The following is a 10,037-nucleotide window of genomic DNA, read 5'->3' as shown; positions in this document are numbered from 1 at the left end:
TTTTCAGCACTTATGTATTTCTCCCACACAGATGGTACATTTAGCTTTTATGCCAACGTCACGTCGGACACAAGGTTCTTTAGCTGCGATATTTTATTAACACCTCTCTTAGCAGAAAAAATGCTAGGGATCTGTTTTTATCACTGCCAGGGACAGACACGGCCGCGTCAGAGTTGGTCATTGAATACATATTGAATATTATTTAGAGTCAGCGATATTGCCTCATTCTTGAAATAGATGTGGAATGGTGTAGGCCGATAGTACAGCTCCGTAAAACAGTGTGTGTGTCAGTATGTTGGCCTTAATGTTGCATGTACTGCTGTGGTACTATGCTGGCATGCTGGTCGAAAGGTTTGTGGCAGGCATGTCAGGATTGGTACATGGTGAAAATCCTGTTGTCCATGCACTGTGTGCATCAGCACAGCAGCATAATGCAAGGACTGTGGTACTAGATTTGTTCCACGTATTATGCTAGTCTGCTTGTGCTCCTGTTGTCATTGTACTGTTTATTTCATCAAATGTTAAGATGAGATGTACTATACAAATCCCAGATGGGAATAAGGTTTTGTTATTAGAAATTCAATGGAATGGGATTTACATCAGCTAAGATTTTAGTGAGGCCTTTCTGTTCTCTATCTGCCTTTCTTGGGGAGGAAGTAGGCCTACCACACACACACACACACACACACACACACACACACACACACACACACACACACACACACACACACACACACACACACACACACACACACACACACACACACACACACACACACACACACACACACACACGCCCTATTGTTAATAAGTGTTTTGACACCTCCTGGTTTCAGTTCAAGGAGTCCCAGTAGTTGCCTGGCTACTGTCGTCACTTCAACTTGACATCGGTTGACTCTCCCGCCCCCCTAGCAGAAGGTAAACTCACTTCTTACCGTATCAGCCGAGGGGGGGAAAAAGCCCACGTCCCGGCAAACCCTTTACTCCACTAATCGGCCCCACCAACACCTCCCTGACCCCCATCCGCAGGCACGGATCCGCCTCAATCCACATCCCAAGATTGAGGTACCAATTCCCAAGACAGCTTTACAACAGAAAAGTTCACTTAGTATTAAATTGCCTCCCGGAAACGGGTTGACAGGACGGAAAGTAGACCTAATATCGAGGCTTTGAAAAATATTAAATAATTACAAAAAAAAAAGAAAAAAAGGCTGTGAACAGGAAGACAAGTTCAAATTTAGTGTTTAATTTGGTTAATATTATTGGTTTGCTCTTTGAATTGACTGCAGCCCTCAGTTTGAATTACACTTAAGGGAACAGCTAAGGGGGAGGGGGTGGGGAAGAGAGGGGGAGAGTCTGTTCCGGGATGGAAATGGAATCGTGAAAGACTGAGCAAGAAACTGGGATACTATACTGATCCGTGTGTGTGTGTGTGTGTGTGTGTGTGTGCTTGTGTCTGCGTGCATGTGTGTGTGCTTGTGTGTGCAGAAGGGCTGTTTACTCCTGTTCACACTAAAATAATACTAAACTGAAACATGTGCAGTGGAACATCTCCTTGTTTACAACAGTGGCTCGTCCTCTCACAGGGAACTGCTGAACCAATAGTACGAATCCAAATGTAAACTGAGATATTTTGCATACTCTTGCCGGGGACGGGAACCAAGTTCTCATTTTGTTTCGGTCCCCCTCCCCCCCTAAAACATACATTCTCAGTAACAGGATATTAGGGAAGTTTTGGTTTCACGGCACCGGCCAATAATACAAATTTAAGTGAAAATAAACTAAATACAATATATGAGGTGCATGATACATAGCATTGTTCATGCAGCCTGTACATGTCTTTACAGGGAATGAACAGGGAGTACAGGGGGATGCACGGTTGCCCTCCCTCGGCGGTCTTTAAGAGTGTTTGCCGTGCACCTCGAGCTGCTGGCACTACTGGCTCAGTGCAGCCGAGGCTCATTTATAATGTATTATTTCATTAAAATAAATACTCCTAAAAGAATCCTCCCATCAGCATATTCTTTAGCGCTTCTGTTCAGGGAGCCTTTCCTCGTGCAGGGTAAAGACATATAAGTTCCCGTTACGTTCAGGGTTGAAGGACGGAAGACTCCCAACCCACTTCATAAAGATGGATACCGTTTTGATGATTATTTCGCAGAAATGCCAAAAAAATTGGATATGATTAAAGTGTAGTCACACTAATCAGACTTATAAGCTAAATAAAGAGCCTTGATGGCGTAATTTCCCCATAACAACCAGAATTCGGGAAATAGGGGAAACATTGAGAGAGGAAATGAAGTTGCCGAACTAGATAGCTATCCACTCTGTCCAAGTTTTTTTTCATTCTATTGTTTTTATTGCTCACTCGGGATGGAACACGATTATTTCTTCCAGTGTGAAGCGCAAACGTATGGGTGAATCAAATGACCGAAGAAGATTATCTGACCAGAGAAGAGATACAAGAGTAAACATTGGTGCTTCAATCTCAAGATGGAGAGCTTCGCAAGGAGCTAGGACAAGAGATACACCAATCTCAAAAGTGTTCTACTGGACAGCTAAGCACCATTTGGTTCGTGTTATCTGAATCATGGTACGAAAAACTTCACACTTAAGTCCTTTAGCATTGAACAGAAGGTGAATATATTTGTTTTAATGAGGAATATATATCAGCACACTGTAATAGCAGAACTTTGATACGCTTCTGTTATCTCTGATTAAATAGTGGTACGGCTGTGGTCTAGAGATGGCAAATTATGGTTCTTCCTACTCATCCGAATGCAATGTCTTTGACCTTACAGGGCCAGTTCTATACTACAAGTGACAAGAGCTGAACATAAACTACAACCTGGTTCCTCCGAACCCCAGTGTCCAAAAATCAACTGAACGAACTGCACTTTGCAAAACAATGTTTAACGAATATACTTTTCTATAGATATAAATAAATGTATTGTACTATGTATAAAAACATTGCTTCTGCATATAATCAAATCATACTCTCACTACTTTTGAACAAGCAATGACTAATAAAGGAGGCAGTATGGAACCATATAAAATAAGAATAAAAAAGACACAAATATTTTGAAAATCTTGAGACACAGGATCAGCTGACAATATTTATGTGGCTACATTGAAAAAGCTGTAATGTGTCAAACGCAAGTACTTTTGCTTTAACAACTAATTTGTTTTGAGTGCGGAGATCATTTAGCAATATATATGTTCTGCAATCTTTATGTGTGTTGCTATACAGCTAAGAAGTCCTGTTGGAATCACAGGCCACTGCTGCAATATCTAATTTTTATATTTTTTTATTGATAAAGTGGTTAACTACAAGGTGAGGTAAGATTGCTCAATGGTTTTCGAATCCACTCATCAGTCTGAGTCAGTCAATCAGTCCTCAGTTATAGTAGAGGGCTTCAATGCAGCCTCAGATTGTAAGAAGACACACAGCTTAGAATAGCTTAAATAAGGTGTTGGAACATTGTGCAAAGTTTGATGAAATGCATGGCATCAAAAGTGGTATTTTTCCCCAAATGAAAAAACATACAGGGGCTGTTTTGGGTGACATATAGCAAGGTACGGAAAAAATAACGCTGCTTGTTCAATCTATGTTTATTAAGCCTCTTCATCCCAAAAATACCCATATCTGGGTCTGGCCTCTCACCCCCATTTGCAAAGACGTGTAAAGTTATTTCAAAACATGATAAAGACAACACCCCCATGAGACACCCCTAGAAAGATTTGACTCTCAACTTTTAGTCCAACATTACCAGTGTTAGCGAACACAATTTCCAACCCAAAACAAAATATGAAGAATGTAGCAAAAATAGTTATATATTTCATGACAAAAGCAATTCTTTTCACATGACTTGGTCTACACAAAAACGATATACCATTATGAAACAATGCACAATATATGAGAGCTGAGACTCAACTGATTTCAATGGTCCAAACCATATCATTCTGCGACTGAAACTCACCGAAAGAGAAAGAAAACACAACAACCTTCTATTTACAACCACAAGTTACGCCTTAATTTTGTTGTTTTGATCACAAAAAACCACCAACAATTGATCGGGGCACTGTTTTGCAAATAAACATGGTGTTAACAATCAATGTATAGTTGCTTAAAGAGGGTTTCAGAGGAAATGTTCATCGCCATCAGGTATCTGCGAATAAATGTCTTGGTCGTCATTCCATTACATTCACCCTGACCTTGAAACAAAGGGGTCAAGTGTCAAAATCTTACATTGGGTTCTCAAGATATATAGCTGTTTGTGTTAAACAAGTTTATATTGCCAAATTTGCATTGGTTTGAATTTGATTTATTTTGATTTACAGTTTGCATAAGCCTCCCTCTCCTCAAACCGCCCTCTCTTTGCTCCACTTCCCTTCCTTGGCATTAAATATTGACCCAGTGACTCAACTGATATCCAATCTAAAACAAGAAATGTATTTCTGGCTAAATTAATTCTTCCACTTATGCTGTATCCTCTCTAACCAAGTAATATTCACGTTGTTTTTTTCCCTTGCACACCGATCTCAAAGGTGTTATCCATCTTTTGGTACCAGGAGTACACATTACAGCCCTTACAGTTTGGATACACACTCGATTTACTTTGGGTAAAAAAATATAGATATGAAATTTGCCTAGTGATGAAGAGGAAGCTAACCTGTTATTATTAGTAGGTAGAGCATTTTGGTATTGTTTGCCTTCATTTAAACATTGAAATAGCTTCTAAATATGATCATTATTAAAACCCTTCTTTATTAAAACCATTAACCCCCCCGCTTGGCGCAACCTTCTGCATTTATGGCTGCAACTAACTATCCCCCACGGAAAACTAAATCCTGGGGAGAACCCTAAAACATTGAACAAACATTTGATTTCATTTAATTTCGTTTAATTAAAAAAAAATCATGCGTAAACCTCACAGCTTTCGGAAGAGAACAGCAGCTATTTGTTTCGGCCATTTGGCAAAAGTTTCCCCCAACATTTTAGTCACGCCTCCAATGGGAGGCAAAGTGGTACTGCAGGCAGGGTGCAGGGAGATTTGACTGAGGTACAATTGCCCACTGTATGAAATCATAGTTGGAACAAACAATTACAAATGTCTTGCATACAAGAGCTGGAAAAAAGGAATGCCTTTATGTGCAACGCAATGACAAACAATGTGGTCGCATCCATGAACTTCCCAAGGTTCATACGGCCATTAGACAGGTGTCCTGCACCTCTGAAATGTTGTAGCTATGCAACAAGAATGAGTGAGATCCGGCCACAGACAAGAACTTTTGCTGAAACGAGGGTCATTCAAGACTCTCCGAAGGAAACACAAAGCTCTGCTCATATAGAGCTAAAGGGACTCTCTCTCTCTCTCTCAAAAGGGATGACACCCCGTCCTCACCCTTCTAAATCGTGTCGGGACGTCATGCGTGATGTCACCGGCGGGGGTTAGGGTAGAAACCCTGTCGCGTACCGCGCTAATTAAGTCACGGCTTGACCTTTGCGTCACGACACCTCACCTCAGAGAACACGATGGGATCTATGGCTTCTCGGTTGGTAATTAGAGCAGGGAGCTGGGGGCTAACTTCAAGACTCGATATCTGAGGGTGGGGGTGGGAGAGAGAACCTGATATCTTGAGGGTGGGAGAGAGAGGTCTTAGTCTGTGGTGAGGGAGAGATAGAAAGAGAAACAGAGCGGGTCTGTGGAGAGGTAACCTGGGCAGGACCCTGGGCATTAGTGCTGGAGGAGTCTAGCGGAGGGGAACACAGATCTTTACTCTCTTTGATAATACTGATGTTCATGCACGGATTATCCACAGTGTATGCGTCCACACGCTCCACCCCTCGTCTCTCTCTCGCGTGTGCAAGCACTCAAACAGCATGCTAACTAAGCATGCTACATAGCCACCCTCCATTTTGAGCATACCATTGAGAGAGAGAGAGATAATAAATGGATGAGTTAGGCCGATAGATAGATAGATAGATAGATAGATAGATAGATAGATAGATAGATAGATAGATAGATAGATAGATAGATAGATAGATAGATAGATAGATAGATAGATAGATAGATAGATAGATAGATAGATAGATAGATAGATAGATAGATAGATAGATAGAGAGGTGTCGCAGCGCAAATAAATATATAAATAAAAGCAATGGAGACAACAACATTTTCTATTACAATTTTGGCTGTTTAGCCCTAGCAGCTGCCATCGCAATGATGCACACAATATTTTTTTAAATGAGCAGAGATTTGGCCAAACACTGGGCAGCGTGTCTTTCTTCAAGAGAAATAGAATGGAAGTTCCTGAGCTGTGGTTGAATCTGAAGGCAGCACTTGATGCATTTCATTGCAGGATAGCTGCTGCGCTCTTATATTATTCTATAATATAATATATATATATCTTCCCACACACACACACACACACACACACACACACACACACACACACACACACACACACACACACACACACACACACACACACACACACACACACACACACACACACACACACACACACACACACACACACACACACCCCCCTTTCATAGCGATTCGTATTCAACTAGATCTCTGCTCCGTCTGTCGGGTCTCATTCTTCGCGAGCCTACATTACAGTTTTGTGTGTGTTACTTTTCCTGTTCAACTAAAGGTGAATCATCCCCTCCATCTGTCTTTAGCGCGTCACCTCCACGGCAGGGTCATGGTACAGGTACTGGTGTATGTGTGTGCGGAATGGGGTGACGTCACTCCATCTGGAGTGATTGGGTGATAAATGCATGGAGGAGCCAGTAGTGAAGTATTGCTGTGCCTCTGGCGTGGAAAACCTCACAAGAGACAGCAAAACAAATGACCGGCGTACTAAACAGCTGGCAGTCAGTCAGCCACATGCAGCACAAAACAACAGTACATACATGGCCTCATGCACGCATTGTGTCAACCTAAGGCCATGGCTTCGCCACCACGATCCCTGAGGGTACTAAAGGAACGAAAAGCCTGCACAAAGATATATTAAAGGTGTAATGTTATGCCACCAGGTGTGTGTGTGACTAGCCATCACACGCCTTTTGAAAATCTGCCGTTTAAGTGACATCACACTCACAATGGTGGCATATAGCATTCATGCATATGCAACACCCGAACTACTTCAACACAAAGAGATAAATTAAACAACAAGAAAATCCAGGCAATTATGGACGAACACAGTTTACAAACAACTTTTTATCCATGCCGCACTACATAAAGCCCAAACAAACAAGCCGAATACAAGAGCGTTAGTTACTCACGTTTATCTTGGGATCTGTTACATCTTGTAGGGCTCCAGAAATCCCTCCAAAGTGTAGATATCTTCAGAAAATACTTGCTTAGTATTCAATGTATTTTCCACAAGATTACACTTTCAGAGGAGTTACTTCCCACACTACTTCAACTCTTCTTCACAATCTTCAGTTTTTCTTGTCAATGATTATGGAAATAAACGCTCAAGTGTTTCTGGAGGAAGAGTTCAATCAGAATGTTGAGGAGCAATCTGAACATCTGGTGGCAAAGCGATGACAGCACAGGTGGTTGTGGGTAACGTAGTTTCTTTCCTATGTCATTTAGAATCTGCAAGAGTATAGGCTCATATGACGAAATAATAACACCTTCCTGCTCACAAATGAATGTATATACAATTAACTATATTGGATTAAAGGGTTTGCTGAATTACTAAATATATCTGAATAAATAGTATTTGAGGACTTACAGAGCTAGGCTATCTTAAATAATTAATACAAGCCGTAGTGTATGCACTGAACACTTGCAGAGTGATTCCTTTTCCCTGGGATAATTGCCAATGGCATTACCCCTAATGGTAGAAAATCACATATTTTAGAGATTATTTTAGCTGTTTTATTTCATCTCCCTGGGAACAGTACTATCTAATAGCGCCTCATCACTGAACTGGCTTCAGTGCTGCACAAAACAAAATGGCTACCGTCATTACTCATAGTGTCTATGGGGAGAGTAAGAGATAAAGGCGTTTACTGTGCCTGAAAATGGATGTTTTGATATTTTACATAATTATTCATTTCAGTGGCCAAGGGCTTTTTGTGTTTCATTTTTTACGTTCAAATATAATAAATGTTTCCCAAGCAGTCGTCTCAAACTCTTAAGGTCATAGACATTTTTTTATTTTAATTCATTTCTCATCGATTCATCCGAGGGTTAGACAGCGGTAAACTTGCAAAAGCTTTCTTTTTCAAACTTGGCACCGAGCGGTGTGTGATGGCACGCAAGGACTTTGTCAAAACAAATAAATAAATAAACTACAGAAATCCCGACGCTGTCAGGAGCGTCTTGAGGGCTGCTGGGCCGAGCTTGGCTGAGCAGAACCAGGCAGCAGCCCGGAGAGCTGGGCCGCCCGCCCAATCTGTTCCGCTCTCTATTGTTCCTTTATCTGCTGTAAGGATCCGCTGAACAGCCCGCCTGACAGACACTCCTGTGAGTCAAACCCAGATGATGGCATCTCTCCCGGCCAATCACTGACCTCGCCTCCCCATCATCTCCTTGTCGTTTTGTCCCCCCCCACACACACACACACGCTATCACTTTCCAGCACACAACCTCGTCCTCCGCTCCACGCTCCGCACCTCATCCCGTCGACCCTTCGACCCTCGTCCCTTGTCTCTGTCGAGACTCTCTGCCTGCCTTTCCATCAGGCGCCTGAGGTGGTGGGGGAGGCGGAGAAGTGCATCATGGGGGTTTATTTTTTTCCCCCTCAAGGGTAGCTTTGGGCGGTAGGGCAGGCCAGGTATCGGGGTGGGGGGGGGGGGGGGGGGTCCCAGCTTTGTAGTGGCTGGAAGGAGCGTGCTGCAGCTAGAGCAGCAGGGAGAAGTATGGAGACAGACCCCTAGGTGGTGAAAGAGAGGCCCTTTAATGTTGGGCGCGCCCATGCCTAGAGAGAGCACCTGGAGAAGTTGCATTATGAAATACATTTCAAATCTCAAAGGCTTCTGGACCATCCACCCGCTGATAGATAGGCCGGCTGTAGATGTTAGCCAATATATCTTTACGCTTACACAATATTGCTTTGAACATTACCTGTACTGATGGTGTTAACTAAGCTAATCAGCCAAGCAGGAAGGACTCATTAAACTCTGGAAATAATAAAAAAGAAACAATAAAGAAATATAGAAAAAGTAAAGCAAAAAATATAATTATCCACACAAGTATAATTATCCACACCTGCTCTTAATATGTCTTAATATGCAGCGTTGATTCAAGACGTTTTGCAATAATTGTGTTTTGTAAAGTATCTTCGGTGTGTGAATTAGTCATAGAACAGCAAGTGGTACAAACACACAAACACAGACACACACACACACACACACACACACACACACACACACACACACACACACACAAAAACACACACACACACACACACACACACACACACACACGTAAACACCACCTACTAGGAGGCAGCGAGACAATGCACCATCCCAGAGCTGGTGGTTGTATTTAATGATGATCCAGGGATGGAGCCTGACTAACGCTGGGTGGGTTGGTGTGTGTGGGGGTGGTGTTAGGAGGGTGCGGTGGTGAATGGCTGGTGTGGATGAGAGGAGGTGGTGGTTGTGTGTGGGTGGGGGGGATGTGTGTGCTGGTGGGCAGGGTTGGGGGAATGAGGGTTGGTCCAGGAGAGGTGTAGAACATCTCGAGTTGTAGCGTACTTCCTAAACTACTTCCTACACTTACAGTCTAATGTAGGTCTCTGAAGATGAGATGCCATGGTTGTCTACTGAAGCTACCTCCCCCTCCATCAGCATCACCACCCCATCTCAGTTAGGGTTGCCATAGTAACAGTGTTTGTAGCAGGTGTCTTATGAGGGAAGATATGGCGGGTGATTGGGAGGTTAACGGGGTAGGACTGTGAAGATTTCCAATTCCAAAAATTCAAGAACATTGAGGTAATGTTTGAATGTGTCAACGCTCTCTGTCTGTCTCTATCATCTTTAAGATGGCCCTTTGTCTGGATCCCAA

The sequence above is a fragment of the Gadus macrocephalus genome, chromosome 10 (genome assembly GCF_031168955.1).
Source record: "Gadus macrocephalus chromosome 10, ASM3116895v1".
Lineage (NCBI taxonomy): Eukaryota > Metazoa > Chordata > Actinopteri > Gadiformes > Gadidae > Gadus > Gadus macrocephalus.
The sequence above is the reverse complement of the archived record's forward strand: the minus strand, read 5'-3'. Positions refer to the sequence as shown.